Source organism: Mycteria americana, chromosome 2, assembly GCF_035582795.1.
Source record: "Mycteria americana isolate JAX WOST 10 ecotype Jacksonville Zoo and Gardens chromosome 2, USCA_MyAme_1.0, whole genome shotgun sequence".
NCBI lineage: Eukaryota > Metazoa > Chordata > Aves > Ciconiiformes > Ciconiidae > Mycteria > Mycteria americana.
In genome coordinates, this window is record NC_134366.1 from 14,682,849 (window position 1) to 14,699,806 (window position 16,958).

Consider the following 16,958-nt stretch of genomic DNA (forward strand, 5'->3'; position numbering starts at 1 on the left):
AAAAGGGATGTTTTAATGAAGAAACATATCCTTTTTATCCTCAGAAAACTTGGGAATTAAGAGTTTCAACAAAATATGTTTTAACTTTTTTATCTCTTTGGTTCATTTGCCACCTAATTTCCTAACTGAAAGCTACAGTTGTTTGTAAAGCTTAAGCTTAGACAATCAAATCAGTTAACAAAAACTAGAGAATATCTAACTTAGATAACAGATCATGATGAAGTAGCTGTAGCTTTCAATTCACAGGTGAGTACATGAAATACACCTGGATGGCATATATGATCTGATGAGTTATTAAAAAAACACATTCAGGAAAATTGCACTAGTTGTAGCAAAAAAGGCTGTAATTCAGCTGTCCATTGTTTCTCATGAGTAAACTGCCCAGCTCTGATTGATAATGTTACTATGCATTTCTGAAGTGATATACAATTTACCATAAATACACAAATTCTGGATAGATATAATATCCAACTACAAATCCTTATATGTAGGATGCTGATGTAAGTTAATATTCATGTTGTGTACTGTTATTTCAGCATCACAGATCATGGCTGTTAGAAGCAGGTATGCAGCAGAGTGCAAAGGAAACGCGATCACAACTTTCTACAGAAAAGATTTAAAGAGGAAAATGCTAAGCTTTGTATTTTGCTTTGTGCTCTATTTTTAGGCTTTTTCTTAGTTAGAAGACAAAATGGACACCTGTTTCGGAAAAAGTCTTTGTGTAATTCTAGAGTGGAGGAATGGAACAGCTGTGTTGACTGTACCAAAAAAAGTAGGACATCCAAGAAAATTGCACATAGATTCATACTTCGCACTTGATTTATTTTTTGAAACTCAGGTTTAGGAACTTCAAAGTTCAAATAACTTTAGTTCTAAATAAAGCCGCCATACAGTGTAATACTAGTAGTTATAAATGTTCAGGAATGTTACAATTCTTTGCGTCTATTGAAAGTTGAGGATTTCATGCAAAAGATGCCAAGTTTCCTATAAACTACATTAAACAATGTTTACTTTCAAGGCAGGGACAGAGTACAAATGGGAGTTGTGAGATAATAAATCAGTAAGTCTTACAGCTCCATGTCTAATTGCCCATGCTGATCTATGACCAATAGGTGAAGCATAGCTGGTGTAAAGTGTAAAACAGATTTGTTAGCAGTGGTCAGCCATTCAGACATGCTAAGGTTGCTGCAGTGATCTTCTGTCCAGGTGACTCCCTATAAACCTGGCATAAGTTGTAGGCTACAGAGTAATACAAGCACAAAGATCACATAGCTGCTGATCTCTAAAATGATAATAGCAAAAGGAAGTCTGAATTTGGAGTAGGCTTGTGTACGTCAAACTTTAACGTACTGTGACTAGACTGTAATGTATTACTCACTGCCCTTTTCGTTGTGCTGAATTTGATCGTTTGGCACGACGAATTGGCAGATATTCCTTTGCTCAGCCAAGCACCTAATGTACCATTCAAATTTCCATTCAAATGAGGCTGAGTTGGAAGGGGTAAGGGGTTCTTCCATAGAAAAAACTACCCAGGAAAGAATTGTTCTCCCTTAGTCCTATAGCTGGCCAGAAACCACAGGTATAGCTGCCTAATGACAGAACTTTACACAGATTTCAGGGGCGTACCAGCAAAACATTAGAAATTCTTACTTTACTGATTGATGAGACAAAGATGGAGCAAAAGACATGAGTTACTTTAAATTTCCAGCTATTTTCCTAAAGATGAACACACGCAGTATAAGGCTCACAGGTACAATGAATGTTCTACATTCACATCTTTTCCTATGTCTTTGTTGGTGTCAAGTATTCATAAACAGGTCACCTAGGGAATTCCACATATGCACCAGACATCTGGTTCATCTGAAACTGGAGTGTTCTGAAAGTCGTATTCACCAGGAATTTTACATCAGTCAATTATCTTGCAACTGCTGTCTTAGTAAATGCTCTTAATAGAAGAGTTAGTGCACATTTTCCATCATCGGCATTTTGTTTCCTTTTTTTTTTGCCTCTGGGGCTTGATGCAGCTTATATAATGAAGTGTTCTGTTTACATGAAAGTAGATCTGACTGGAAGATTTTCCAAATTCTCCAAAGACTCTTTCAGAAAAAAAAAAAAAAACCACAAAAAACCAAAAGCAAACCTTTCAATTAGAACAGACATAGTTTGTATCACTTCATGGCTGATCTGCTGATACATTTAGGAGACACCTTTGTTCACATTCTCTTCTTTATTTAAATAAAGTTTTCACCCTGAATTCTCACAGGAATACCAATACCAAGGCTGGAAGCTGGACTTCTCACATCACATACTGGTCCTCAAAAAATTTAATTACAGAACAAGTCATACCAAGGCCTGATAACCCTTTGGCATAAATTGAAATAAAGCGTAACTTGGATATTTAAAAATCAAATAAAATGGAATATTCCATTGCATATTTTGTAGGTAGCTGAGCGATTGCATGAGAGGGACACTTTGTGCCATTTCCTGCCCACACGCTTTTGCATGTTTCTTCTGCATGAGAAGAGCAGGGACTGAATGCCCATGCCATACCTTCCTTGACTGCACAGAGCTTTGGCTTCACCCTCTTAATCTTTCTGCTGCAAGAGTAGAACTTTCCCTGAGGAGTGAGAAATGAATAGGAGAAAATCTTCTTTCACCTTCAGTGTCTTAGGTTTCAGTGGATAGTGTGTCTGTTTGTGTGTTTTCCCTATATGGAGTAGAAACTGAAGACTGAAACTAACTCTAATTATGTAGCTATTATCACCATATAAATTGACAAGATACACTAATAGAGGTCTGTGTTGCTAATCATTGCTAGTTCTTTATCTCACTAGAAGAATAGTACCCACCTAAGCATTATTCCTATTGGTTATCATCAGTGCAGATATATTTTTACTTTTGTACCTTTTACCACTCTGAAAAGTGGAGCGAACCAATTTTTTTATCTCAGTTATGTGTATAAATGAGAAAAGAAATATCACCATCGAATTTCCTCTGTAAGGATGTGTGTTTGCCTGCCTGTTCAGAAGAGACTATCCTTCCTGCCCCTCAGAGTGACCCTCTGTGTGTTCCTTATCATCTCTTCCAGAAAAGGAAAAATCACACTATACAGAGTAGAGAGCTGGGGCACCAATTTAGTGAATACCACAAGTTGGTAGATCAATTCTAGCAGATGCATATATCTTGTCAGTTTAGCACCGTTCTCAGTTTCAAACTGTACAGTGTATCTAAAAATGACTAATAAAGCAGCAAATGAAAATCACTTGAAGAACAAAATACTCTGTAGTGTGCTCTCTATTGCTTCTGAACTACACCAGGCAGCAGTCTCTCTTCTCTTACTGCACTCTATCTTTCATAATTCCCCTTAGATCAAGTTTTTAAAGGATATTGTGTATTTAGAAGGAAAGCTTCTAAAATTTAATAAATGTTGCTGGGCTTTTGTAAATCTAATATTATCTGTTATCTCTACTTCAAAGGGCAGAAAAGCTACTGTTACCAGCTGGAATCTCTGACTTTTAAAACCAAAAAGTAACTGAGCACACATTCCTTATACAGGTCAGGGAAACGGGATACTGTCATAACTCTAGTTGAAAAACATCAGAGAGGGAACTGAAGAGGCAGCAAGTGAATCTGTCCTCCATTTTTTCGTTAACTGTCAAAGTGATTTGTAACAATTCAGACAATGACAGTCTTCCTCATTAAACCAAGCGGTGGATTCAGTCAAAAATACCCTGCCTTTACCATTATTCTTCATGCCACTGGCCAGTGTTTTCCAAGACAAAAGGTATAACTAAGACAAGATTTGCAGGAAGCCAACTGAAAAGTTACAATACTGTCTCTTTCAAATCATTATGGTGACTACAGCATTTCTATCGCTAGTGTGGTAGTGAAAGCTACCACACAAAAAACTTCTACCAAATGACAGTTATAATGACAGACCAACGACTGCTTTTAAATAGCAATTTCAGTTATTTTGTGCACGTAGTCTGACTTTTTGGACTATATTAGAATATGGATATGAAAAAACATGATTAAATTATACCATTTTAAGGTTCCTTCCAGATTCCTATTGTATCACTGTCAGTAGATACATTTCCATGGGTCTCAGTAGTGTTTGGATTATAAACCATCTATAGCTTCCCTATTGAAGTCAGAGCTCCTGTGAGGTCGTCCTGCAATCATCCAGGTTTTCAGAAGGTGAATGGAGAAGAGAGATAATGAAGATGGGGTACATTTCCCCATTAATCACCAAAAGGTTCTGTCTCTAACCTAAGATATTCGTCAAGCTTCTTCTAAACTCTGTGGAGAGAAACAGGTACATCTGGAAGGCAAGTTCACAGGCAGTGTCTAAAAATGCAAATAGCAGACTCTCCCTTTAGAAGTGCTTGTCTCTTGTCCCTCTAGTTATTGGGAAGCGTAGAAAACAAGCTCAAAGAGAGTCTGATTTTAGAGGTTAATTTGGGGGAGATAGATTCTAACCAAAGCATAAGTTAATGTAGTTCTATCCTTTCTAATTATTTCTTTCTAAATCTACCTTTTATAATTATTTCTATAGTTTTAAGCTAATTTTATTTTTGCAGACCAGTTTTACATTGAAAAGCGTGCCTCGCCATTTACCTTGGGAATCTCCACAGTAATCTGGTGAAGTATTCAGTCACCGTCGAGAATTTCTCATTTTCAGCTTTTGGCCTGTTATTCTTTCTTTACACCCTCTCTTACTATAATAAGTAATTATTTTCCTGCAGTGCACATGAATTTCCACTAGAAAACTTGGCTTATGCTTTCAACTCTCTGCTCTTCATTTAAGCTACCTAAAGAACAGAGAATAGAATCTGCCCAAAAAGAGGATATCATCCCTTTGATATTATTGAATGATGTGTTTGGCCTTTAGTCTAAGAAGTTTGGACTTTGCTGATCTGGATGCTCCCAAGAGGGGGTTGCATCCAAATGTTGACCTTGTATAACCTTTCTTAGCTTGTGAATTGACAAGATCGTAGCATATGATTGTATGGTTCCTCTTAATTAATTTGCCATTATATTTCCACAATCTTGAGAGAGAAAGAGATTTTTAGTGCTTTATTCATTTTCTAATATCTGTCCCTTGGCTGCAGTCCTGAAGTTAATGCTCTCTAATAGTGTGTTCTTTGTCTGCCCAGTTACCAGGGTCATCGTTTTTCAAAAGAGGTCTCCAGAATGTAGAAATGATTCTTCAGTCACTGTTTTTCTTTTTAACAGAGACCTTTTCTATGTTCCTTTTTCCTTTATAGCCTACAGCTGAGATGTTTTGCTCTGCCAATTTTTTATTTTCTGCACAATCCAATTCTTCAGTCGTCAGAGAGTGAACTTTGCATTTGATTGTTTTATTAGACAAAGTCACAGTAGAAACTGGTATAAATTATCCTAACCAGAGAGTATTTTGATCTGATCTTAGTTTATACACAACCACCAAAATACTTCTTTTAAGTTTTCTTCCTTCAGGATGACATCACTGACAGTTGCAAACAGAGTAGGATGAGTATGGTTTTTTAACAAAAAAGAAATGACAATCAAAAACATTATCCAGAATGAGGTGTTCTCATTATCTCAGGGAAGAAGAGATACAAATAAATGTTTGTTTTCAGTAGAATTTTGATTTTTTTCTTATTACTTTTACCGAAAAAGGTACAAAAAGTGAAAAATATCTTTTCTATCCGGGAATAGAAGTAGCCTGAACTTTGGAAATAGGAGGAAAATTAAAGGAGTGAGAGAACAAAAAAGGAAATGGTTCTTTAGATTTCATCAACAGACTTTGGGCTGTGTAATGGGAACCTGTGTGATTTCAATCAACATTGTACCACTCTGGAGGAAAAAGAAAAGCTTGAAGTGGGATCTGAAATACACTAGTTATGATAAAAAATATATTCGTTTCAATAGGGTGAGGAAGGCTATCATCTATTAATATATTTGTAAGGAAAGACCTCCCTTTTCAAATACAGTGGACACCTCTAGCTTTCTAAAGCAGCCTTCCTTCACCTGCCAAACTATTCTGCTCACCTTTAAAAAAGAATATCCATAATGAGTTTTCTTAATTTCACAATTTAGTGGATCAAAACATATAAAATAATTATATATTTCCTTGGGCATGTGTTGTTTCTGTCATTTTGCTGATGAAAAGCCCACCAGAACTTCACATTTTCAGACACTGATGAAAGGGAAAAGATTTGAGGTTATACGAGTGTTCTGGAGTTCGGAATTACAACTTCATAAGGAAGAGGCATTTCCACATGGCAAGGACCTGCAGTCCTACTCACAGACTTCCTACTGAGATGTATTTAAAAACCTTCAGAGTGCTCTGTGAACTTTAAATTTCAGTTGACCTACATCTTTGCATTATTGCCCTTGATCTTTTTAAAGCTTCCAATTCCCTTTTATAATAAAACCCCACCAAACTTGCTATGACATATCTATCCTTTTCAGAAAGCTGCATAATTTAAAATATGCACCAGCAGCCTTGTAAATTCAAGTGAAATCAAACATACTTTGGGAAGAATTTAAGTCATTTTCTATAAATAAATGGGAGAAGCTTGTCTTAGACAAACATGAAACTTAATCATGTGCGGTAGGATTGCTTCAGGTGCTTAGGTATTTGGCAAACACTCTGAAATAATTTTAAAAATTAATGCTGTTACATTATCAACATTTTTTACATTCAGTTCTTAGATAAAAATATACACAGGTATTCAGTCATTCAAGATCTGATCATCTGTTATTTCAAGTTCGATATGATTTATCTGCCTTTCTAAAAGTACTAAGAAAGCTTATTTCTTCACATTCTATATTTTCAAGAGAGTTTACTGTTTATGCAGGCTGGTCACAGTTGGGTATAATATATCTATGTGTCAGAAATTGGAACAGGCAGTAGACATTATAGATGAATTGCCAGGAAATTACCCCAAGTGTGCTGACTTCCCAAATTCCTTCAAATGACTTAACAGGCTTGACATGGCAGCTCAGTGTTCAGTTTGCTTAGGGGACTTTAGGAGAATCAGCACTTCAAATCCATTGCTAAGGTTTGGGTTTTTTACATTTACATAGCACTAAGGAGCTTAGGGAATCTGTAACTGGCAAAGAGAAACATTTAAGTCAGTGTTATTACCAATAACTGTGTTTAAGTTCATTTGTACAATTCAAATTAAAAGCCTTTATTCTTCCAAGAAAAATTAAATGGGAAGATCATATTATTATTGCTGAATTGTTGATAAGCAGCATCACCTTTGATCTGAAAGGCTTTCGGTTCACGGCAGCACTGGCAGTAGCAGACACACTCATTCTTGACGAGACAATGAAGTGTGTAAGGGTGACAGGCTTTATGGCAAAAGGCATCGCATACCTTCCACAAATCACTCATTTGTCTCGTTCTGGATGGTATAATTCTGTGACCTATGAAATTAAAAGCAGAAACCTTGATTTTCTCTTTATAGCTCCTTGCATCATCCGGGATAGAGAATGACTGTCAGGCTCTCATCGCTACATGAAATTAAAGGCATTTTACAATCGTAGCATCATTCTGCTGAGGTTAGGGAATTCCCCTCTAATGAAACACACTGTGGTGTAGCATCTGGGAACTTACATATACAGCTATGAGGTGGATACAATAAAATAAATGTTCTTGTTTATGTTAAATTTACCCTCACTACATTTTCTGCTATTATTTCACAGAGCCTTTAAATTAACAAAAAACTAAAGCAAATAAGGGTTGCCGAGACCTAGTCAGTGACGGGAAAATGGCCTCCAACCAGATTCTTCTAATTTGGAAATAATCAAACTTAAGGTGTGTCAAACTGTTTGTTAATGCTACAACTAAAATGTTATTCATGTTGTTAGAGCTTGGCTGATTTCCAAAACAACTGTAGTCTAAAAATAGAGGACAAGTAACAGAACTGAAAATTACTGAAAAATTGTACCACATTAGATAGACTGCTGAAGATACCAGGAGGTAATTGGTTTGACTATACCAAGGTCCCTTTTTTGCTATGATATAACTATACAGCAATTATGTTATTCTTGTAAATGGCATGGTGAATACAGCTGTAAAAAGACATCACTGCCATCTTCTGGTAATAGCTCATTTGGCTTGCCAGCATGTGGGGTTTTATTTATTTATTTCTCTTTTTATAGAACACTACACAGGCAATCAGGGGTTTTTGTTTACAAGACCAGGGAAATGTAAGCATTGCGCTTTAGCATTTGGAATTTGTTTTGATCAATAATTTTATGCTGCTCTAGACTTTCTGAACTGCTATATGACTCCTACTGGTGAAGCATTCTTGAGACTGATTTTCCATTGAGATTATAGATACCGTAAGTCCAGAAATGTGAATTTAATAGCACAATCTTATATTATACTTCTGTCCCAAAGTGTAAACTACCTAATGATTGAATGTATGGAAACAGAAATGCTATGAGAAATTTCATGAAGATCAAGTTCAACTGAATGTCAGTGATGCTAGTATGATCAACTCCATTTATACTTGCTGAGGATCTAAATCTCCTAAAGAGATTAGAGTTATGTATTTTTCTGTGTGACAAAAATCTGCTTTCTGCCTCCTCCAGACCCTTCAGTGCCTCAGACTTACCTCTGATATCTTGGTGGATCGTATTTATCGCTAATCATCAAACAGAAACAGAATAGCAGCAGTCTGTCTTGCTCTAGGAGATGTAGCTTGATTTGTGACATGGTCTTTACTCATCTTTAGCATCAGGCGTCATTGCCACTAATAACTAATAACACTGCTATTAATAATTAGCTCCAATCTTACTTGATGATGTATTAGTAATGTCCCCTCCTGGAGAGTAGGAAATCACCCTGAGTATAAAGGGAAACTATGGCATGTGATGTAGCTGCTTTATAAAATGTAATACCCATTCCCCTAAATATTTGTTTGGAAACCACCTGTCATATCTTTGGAATTTCCTCAGATATCAATTTAGAAAAGAAATGGGTTTTTTTACACTCAAAAACCTGACAGTTACTCAGTTTACCATAAATAAATAAATACATACACATTTTTGGGTGCAAACATAGACATAAGGCAGAAGAATACGGACTGCTTTTGAACAGTGTTTCACATATGTGAATCGTCATGTCCGTGCACAACAACAGTGGAGTATTTCAGGTCACCTGTTCAGTGCAAACAAACTAAAAGTTTCCAGTGTAATGAAGGGCTTAACAGTCCGGACTGAGGTAATCCGAGACTGTGAAGATTCAATGGGAGCTTCAGGCAGCAGCGAGCACCTCGGTACTTTGGCCTTTCCAAAGCAGGCAGCGGGGCTGAGAATTTGCTGGCCTTGCTGAACGCGCAATAAAGGCAGCCAGAGGGTTTCTGAAGTTACTGTGCCGACAGGAATGGTGAGTTACTCTGACGGTTCGGATGGCTCTTCAGTTTTCTTGTTCTTTCCTTATTGCTCTGCACCCTGTTAGAAACTGGACAAAATTTGGCCCAAATGTGTCTACATAGGCAAAAAGTTACTTTCAGGTAGATGCTGCCGTGATCAACAGTAGCATCTCCTGAGGCTGGTTACAGCGCTAAACCAGCGCCTCGTCCAGCTTGATAGGACAGTCCTAGGGGACTTACGGGGCTGGGGTTCAGATCTGCTGGCCATATAGCAGTCTTTGTTTCTAGCCCCTACTCAACACATGGCAAAACAGGGTGGGCAAGTGTGGCAGATCCTGCCAAGGCACCCCCTCATCTGTGCTGCCTTCCTCCTTGCTGAGCTGCAACCCCAGCACCAGCATCTCTGCTTGACTGTTTTTTCAGAAGGGAAAATATATTTCCTTTGTATTTTTTTCTGTATTGCAAGCCTAGCCTCGATTTGCAGTCTATATATTTAAGCATAAATCTTCCATTCAAGTGCTCACAACCACTGTGAGAGTCGTATCACTCTTGGAGATATTTCCCTTTCAAAGCAGCCAGTCTGTCCTCAGATGAAGAGATCTGAGATGGTAAATTGTTCAGAATCATTTCTTATTGGAAGCAGAGCTGTTCTGCATAAATGCAGGAGCCAACCATCTTTAAACCCAGAGCTGGATAGTAGACTTGCACTGTCCATTCATGCCAGTGACAGATGCCTGGCAATCGGGAGCTGCTTGTCAGCTCCCAGACAGGAGGCACAGAACGTACACTTCTGTTAAAAGAGCAGAGAGGCTGTTGGTTAACGCAAGCTTTTACAATGAAGTTGGCACACGTTTTCATTCAACGTCACTCAAAACCTTTTACACCGTAGCGCATCCCCCAGCTGTGAGCCAGCTGGTGATTGTGAGGGAAGAAGAACCGAGGTACAGTAAAATACTTCTCGTTGTAAGCTATTTTGCAAAAATGTAGTTGCAGCTTTAAAGAGCCCTCCTAAAGCACACATGCCTTTCCCTTACCTGCTGTTTTTTTCATTTTATCAGCCCGCTGCTGTTTTGGCAATTTGAGGTTTGTTAGTATACAGTGACTTTCTGAACGCTGATCTAAAAACAAACTGAATAAAGAGATGCAAAGAAAGGATTACAGAACAGGCTTCCTTTTGTTGTTCATCCATCCAAGCTAGTTTTATGTTTACTAATCAGTACTTTCCAGGGCTTCCAGGAAACCATGGTAAAAATCATGGGAATCCATTCTTATCATTTAGCCATAAACAGTGTGATATTAAAAGCAAATCCAGTCCCATCAATCAACCCTTCAGAAGTAACTTGCTGGGAGTAGTAGGTTACTGTGCTCACTTGAGTGTTTTTGAAAATACATCCAAAACTTAAGGAAACTCAATTAAAACTTTTTTTCAAAATTCAGTCTGGTCCTGAAGTTTGCAATAATCTCTCCACCACAAAGCACAGCACACTGTAATCAATAGCAGAGATGTAGGGGGAAGTACCTGTAGCATGGAAAAATCAGTGGCAAAACTAACGGGAGAAATACTGGAAGGTCCCTTATCCTTGGACTTTTCCTGGCTTAGCAGTCTTTATCAATGAAAATGAAAGGAAAATTATGGAACTGCAACACATAAGGAATTATGCAATAGCTATTACACCTTCATGTCATTTACCTTAGTCCTTTCTCCACACTTCTTTTTGTAATCTTTTTTATATCTTTCCTCTGCTTAGAAGTTGAACTGGATTGTGGCACATTCCCAGGTGTTCTTAAAGAACTGCAATATTTATTTTTAGCACATTAACCTTAACAACTCATTAAAACTGCATCTTCCTCCAGTGGTCTTCTCTTTGCAACCAGTCCTAGCAGACTGGCAGCTAAAATAGTGCATAGGAGTACCAACATTTCTGTTTTTCTGAGTTATTCATCAATGAAAGCAGCAGTTCTACCAGTACAGTTATTAGAACCTCAGTGGCTTAGCCTGCAGTTTTTCAGAACTTAAGGTAGACCGACAGTAGTTAAATTAATGTGGGTTTGTAATGTTAGCGTTCATTTTTTATTTATAAGTTACTTCTGCACTGTGTTAGCTTTATTTCAAAGTTAACAATGAAATGCTGTTTTGTTTCTTGTGTTATTGTTTGTCCTGGTTTTACTCACAATTTTCAGGGGGAAAAATCATAAGAATTGGCATATAAATTAACTCTTGGAATATTCACATATTAGCTTTGCTTATGAAAGAATCATGAAGTGAGCATAATAAATAAATGTAGAGGTCTTGATGGTTCTCCTGGTTCCATATTATCATAATGATTTTAAGATTGTTAGCCACTCTGAAACAAGGACTCTAAACTTTCTTCATGAGCCAGATCATTAGGTTATGTGAACCATCGTAACTGCAGTCTAGAATTTCTTTGCTTCCTTTCAGTCTTTTTCCTTTCCTGGTTAGTTCATATGTAAGTCAGTGCTACGCAGGGTATGAACTAGAGCCCAGAGTGGCTGTCCCTCTATATCTCAGTCCAAAAAGGCATTTATGAGCTTACTCATATAGTAACAGTGGGATTAGTTGTGTGCTTAAACTTAAAATATACACTGACTCCCTTCTGAGCTGGGTACCCATCCCTCCAGATGCTGGGAAGAAGAATATGGAGACATTAGGGAGCCTGTGTGATGACAACCATTTCAGTTGTTCAGAGCTCCTTCTTCAGGTGATTGGTGGTTTTTTTGTTTTATATATTTTAAAACCTAATAAAATTTGAGACAGATCTTGTCCTGTATCTACAAGCTAGTAAGATGGGAATTCTCAAGAACCAACTGTGGTTTCCTGCTACTGGGAACCATTCTTTGCTGGCGCTGGCAAGAATTGGAGTCTGATAAAACCAGAATACTTGGGCTTTCTTTCTTCCCATGAAATATTATTCCATGATTAGTAGGATATTTTTACTTTCAAATATTAATGATGCCAGCACCTTTCCAAACACTGTTCAAATCTGGCATGTATGATACAGCACCGCTCTACATGTCTGGCTGTAAGAGACATGATGTCAGCTTTAGTAATACCTTCCAACCACATTATCTTGGTGCTTTTATATTCTGCTTCCAGACTTTTGGAATTCCTCATCAGCTACTAAAACACGATGTTCAAACTGGAGACCCATTTATCATTTTAACTGCTTGAGTGGCCCAAAGTCACCCTTACTAATGACTATTGCCTTTAGTCACTATCATTGGACTAATTACGGGATGATATTCTTGAACCTCTGAAAAATGCTGAATGGTTGAAATCAAAAATAATACAATGCAAACAAATTGAATCCTGAAATTGCTTCATTCTTCAGTAAGAATTACAAGAATTCTGATGATTTCAAAAAATTTACACCACCCTAGAAATATTTGTTGTAACAAATAGAAACCACAAAGAAAAAAATTTAAAAACCCACTTTTTTCAACCAGTTTTTTCTATAATTACAAGCCTTCAGCTTTTTTTCCAAATAAAGTATCGTGTGAAGCTACTGGTTATAGATCTTTTATTTTTAAATGTATTTTGGTAATTCTGACATTTATATAAAAGACATAAAGATGCCAAGCCCCTCATACATATACTTGCATTTTTTCAACTTTTACAAATGTTAAGCAGATTTAGGAAGTAGAAAGTGACTACTGTTTGTTATGAACTATATTCATAAATCTGCCTTGGATGGACTTAAAGTTGATATGAGTAAATGACTAATGGACTTGAATTATTGAACTGTTGCTTGCAGTTCATAAATAACACACTTTTCCTTAAAGCTGCCTATATTTTGTATTGCAAGCTTAGGTCTAAAAGCTACTGTGTCAAAATGAGTCTGGACTAAGAAGCTTTTTCAGAAACTGCCAGAACAGGAGATGTCACATATTAAAAACCAAGCAGCATTTCTATGCCACAAGGAATAGGCACATTCCTTATGACATGTTTATCTCTAAAATACGGTTCTACTGGAATTTACTATGTCTCTTCCAGACTTGTTTCACAAGTTCAATGGACTGGACAAATAGTTTACTTTCAAACAGTGTAGCTTGATAAGATTAGAAATGAATATTTCAATATATGTCACTTACTGCAGTGCTTTTCTTCTAGAACTGAGCAAATATTAATCAAACCTTGCAACACTCATTAAAGTTGGGTATGGTATACAGGGATCATTTTGTCTAGAATTGAAATGCAGTAGCCTCTCCAGTAAGCACTTCTTTTTTTTTTTTTTTTTAGAAACCCATGGTATGAAATATATTTGTAACCTATTTCTTCTTCCTTCAGATTTCACTTCTGGTGATGCAGATACATCTGTTACTAATTAAACTTGAATGTCAATAAAAGAAACTTAATAACTTAAACCTGCACTTAAAATAGTTATGTAAAAATTGTTGGAAGGCAGTATAGCTGCTTGTATATAGCCATCTCTGTAATCTTTCATCCTGTATAAGATTGCATAGAGGTTTAAACAGCTGTTTGTTTTAGAAAAGCGTTTTTCTTCCTGCTCTCTGTTTGTTTTTAAAACCATCCTCCAAGTTGCAGCAAGGGTTATTTCTCGACGCTTGTTGTTTGAACTTTGATCAATGAAAGAATTATTCTCAATTAGATCTCCTTATAAAATGTGAAAACAGTTCTCAGAAAGGTGGCACTGATGCTTTCACTGATTTTAACTTCTGTCTAATCATTTCTGCAAGCTCTGAGCATTGCTAGCTTCCCTGTGTATAAACAACAGCACATGTCTATGAGTGCTATCTTAATGAACAAACTTCAGGGAATAACTTTGCAAGGGACAGTTATGTGAGCTTCGTTCAAGAAGCAGGCTGCCACTGGACACTACGAACAGCTTTAAAAGAGAACAGCATTTAAAAATGACTGAGTCTACAGCCAGTCTCTACAGCTATTTTCTCCCTTGCTCTTCCGTACACATTCATCCATTCCAGATTTATTACCAACAAACTTCCCAAACATCATTATCTCCATTTAGAGGTGATGAAACTTGATGAACGTTCTTGCGCATATACCCCATGCTCTTCATCCGGTACATTTTGTCATTCTGTCAGATAAAGAAATCAGATATTTTTGGCATGCCTTGATATTGCTATTTAAAGGCTCATGGTTCTGTTATCTTCCACTGCTCACATTCACTTTTATTAGTAAATAACAAAAAGTTTCCCATTTGGTTCATCATCATCTCAGATATTAAGAAGTGGAGATTAGCGAATTTGTTTGAGTATGTTTCTAAAAAGTATATTCTGCTTCCGTTGAGCCATGGAGGTTTAGCTAAGGCACCATCTGCTGGTGGTTCTGACTGCAGCCACCAAGAGAGTGAGATATCCACCATGGACACTCGTGAACATTTCAAGCTCTTTTGGGGCAGGATCCTCTCTGACTAAAGGGTCAAAGTAATATTTGGGCATCACTTATGACCTTTTTTATCACTGAGTTGATGCAAGTGGCTCTTCATATAGATAAAAATTTACCTTGGATGTTCCTCTCAGGATAAGAAAAAAATACTCTGAATGTTTTATGACCTACTTAGCAAGTTTACTGTAGGTTTTGAAAATTTTTATGGAATAGTCTTCTGTTAGAATATTCATTGAAAATTTTCTTTAAAAATTAAAACATTCTGTAATACGAGTCAACATTGCTGTTCTTTTGTGTCTGAGGAAAAGAGAAAATTTATATAAAGTAATACTCCATTTCAAACTCCTTTTTAAAAGGAAAGTTAAATTCTTTTCCTTTTTCTTTCCAAACTTATTGTCATTATATCATGTACCCGATTTATTTAAAATATAAAATAACTAAATCTTTAAGCTTTGTTAGACAAATATTGACTAGTCTGAATTTTTTTCCTATCAGTGAGAGTTTTGAAACCTGGCATTCTTTTCTCAGGTCAGAAGAAAAACAAGTATTAAAATTTTACAATACCCTGCAGAAGAAAGTGTCTTTTCTCTGCCCATTTTTTCTACAGCTTGAGAGAGCAGTAATTTTGGACACAAGCACTTTTATATATAAGCATATCTAAATAGCATAGTTGTACCCAGAACATGCTAGAGCCAGCAAGACTCCCGTTTGCTCACTCTGCTGTCTTAACCTAGATCTGCTTTGCCTCCCATAAGAAGATCAGGTCTTTTTGCATATGATTCCCCACAAAAGGCTAATCTGGATTTAGCACAGGAATTCAGAAACAAGCGATTAACAATTACAAATATACAGAATATAGTGCAATGAAAAGACATGGTCAAAATTGGTACTTGGTATATAATGTTTGTAATGACACTATTTGCCTTAATATTATTGTAAGTGTGATAAACTGCAGCAAAGTTTTCCTTTTGAATCAGGCTATAGTGAGTCAGAATTGCACGGAAAACTATTTCAGTGTCATTGTCGAGCAGAAGCAAAATATAACAATCACTTTTTTAAACAGAAATTTATAAAATTCTCATATTGGATAGAACAGCAAACACTTAATATATAGGAGCCATTAACAAATAAAATACTATGTCAGAATAGCTCGAGTACCAGGATTCAGGGTTAGACAAGAACTAATCAAAGCCAGGATCTTCGGCAATGCATCAAGCCCAAGTGACTCAGCTAGCAGCTAGGAAAATGAAGGGAGACAGCTGGAAGTGCATGGAGAAAATCTACCCTCCCAGCCTGCAGAAAATAAAATGGGACTATTCTGTGATAATTACTCCAGTGTAGTGCCCTGCTTTCGATTCCATGGAGACTCTGGTGCATAGAAACTGTTTTTCTGGCTCCATATTTCTTATTTCCCCTCACTGGCCTGCATACATGACCAATAAAAATACCTGACAGTGTTGGCATGAACCAAGGTTCCTATCTGGCAACGTTTCCTGGGTGTCTTCCCCTTGCTGTCATCAGTACTCTGCCAGGTCTGCAACAAAGGCAAAAGTCAAAGCCTGCTACTCCTGCTTACTCATTACACTGCCGATAGTTTTAAGTCAAAGACAATTAAGAAAGAAAGATTATTGCTCCTTAGGAACAAACTACTGCATAAGGCATCTGTATTTAACAATAAAAAAAATAAAAGACACACAAGATCAGGAAATCTATTTCCACCATCGTCTTTTTCACGCACTTGGAGATTCCCCGAGGGCTGGAGGTATCTGTCCCGCAGTGATTCACAGCACTGCTGCAGGGGAGGGTGGTATATTTGTGGGGAAGGGATGACTGGAGAAATGCCATGAAGATGCCTGATTCTTACTCACAGAGGTGAAATCTGTGTGTACAGGATCCCTTCTGATCAAGCATATCAAACCAAAGCATTTTGGTCAAATGAACATTGAGTAAATCTGTCCATGGTGCAGAGTTTAGCCCTATATTTTATCAGAAAACCAGCAGTGTTTACAAACATAGGGCTTTCATGCGTCACTGCCTAAACTACAAAGTATTCATTCTTCTCCTTAAAAGCTTAAACATATCCCAAACAAGTCTCTTTGAATTTGGTCAAAATTCACAGCAATTAAGTTTGGTCTCTACAATCTTAGTATTTTACATTGTGAAATTTTCTTCTGATATGTATACTCCCCCACCCCTTG

General features: G+C 37.0%; 1 long non-coding RNA gene across 1 annotated transcript; it reads right to left on the reverse strand.

Annotated features, from left to right (window-relative positions):
• Positions 1-5,670: 5,670 nt before the first annotated feature.
• Positions 5,671-16,569, reverse strand: LOC142405305 (uncharacterized). The gene is made up of 3 exons (XR_012774121.1): positions 16,457-16,569; positions 16,209-16,294; positions 5,671-10,164 (listed from the first exon to the last, which is right to left on the reverse strand). It is a non-coding gene; the product is annotated as an uncharacterized LOC142405305 (long non-coding RNA).
• Between the last annotated feature and the right edge of the window lie 389 nt (positions 16,570-16,958).